Raw genomic sequence first — 1225 nt, 5'->3', positions numbered from 1 at the left:
CAGCAAGCAGGGTTGTGTCATCTGCATAACGCAGATTGTTGATAGATCTTCCACCAATCTTGACCCCACATTTCTCTTCATAGAGCCCAGCCTCCAGGATAATCTGTTCTGCCTACAGGTTGAAAAGGTATGGAGAGGCGGGAGGGCTGGGCGGGGAAAGAAGTGTAGCAATGAATGAATGGAAATCCAAAATCTCTGTAAATGTTCATTAAAATTATTTTAAAAAAAGAAAACATATGGAGATAGGACACACACACAAAATAATAAAATAAAAAAAGGACATATCTTAACAACAACAATAACAAAAGACATATTTTTTGGTTCTTCTGATAGTTTATGGTATATTTAATACTTTTCTCCAATACCATAATTCAAAAGTACAAATTCTTCTTCTGTCATCCTTATTCATTGCCCAGCTATCAGTAGGTTAGCAAGTGATTGGAATACCATAGCCTGTATCAGGCACACCTTAGCCCTCAAACTGACATCATTGTTCCTCAACAATTTGGAGAGGGCCCTGACAGAAGACTTTCCAAGTATAATACATCTCCAGATCTCCTAACTGCTGGTATAAGGGTGTTAATTGTGGATCCAAAGAAAAGGAAGCTGTTGACTCTTTCAGTCTTTTCTCTATCCATTGTGATGTTGCTTATTGGTAGTGCTGATTTTTGTCTTCTTGATATTGAGATGCAACACATATTGAAGGCTATAGCCTTTGATCTTCCTCAGCAATCGTTTCAAGTCCTCCTTACTTTCAGCAAGCAAGGCTGTGACATATGCATAATTTAGATTATTGATGAGTCTTCCTCCAAACCTGAGGCTACATTCTTTATACGGACCGGTTTCTTAAATGATTTGTACAGACTGAATAAGTATGGAGAAAAGATACAGCCCTGCTGTACATCTTTCATGATTATAAATCATGCCGTGTTCCCTTGCTCTGTTTGGACAACAGCTTCTTGGTCAAGATACAGTTTTCCAATGAATATAATGAAATGTTTTCGGATTCCCAGTCTCTTAATGTTGGCCATATGTTCCACACAGTCAAATGCTGTTGCATACTCAATAAAACACAGGCAGACATTCTTCTGGTATTCTTTCCTTTCAGTCAAGATTCATCTGACATCAGCAATGATATTCCTGATGCCATGGCCTCTTCTAAACCCAGCTCGAACTTCTGGCAGTTCTCTGTTCTAGCCATTTTTGTATGATCTTCAGCAGTATT

Source organism: Elephantulus edwardii, unplaced genomic scaffold, assembly GCF_000299155.1.
Source record: "Elephantulus edwardii isolate Elephantulus edwardi_28Jun2011 unplaced genomic scaffold, EleEdw1.0 scaffold00221, whole genome shotgun sequence".
Classification (NCBI taxonomy): Eukaryota; Metazoa; Chordata; class Mammalia; order Macroscelidea; family Macroscelididae; genus Elephantulus; species Elephantulus edwardii.
The sequence above is the reverse complement of the archived record's forward strand: the minus strand, read 5'-3'. Positions refer to the sequence as shown.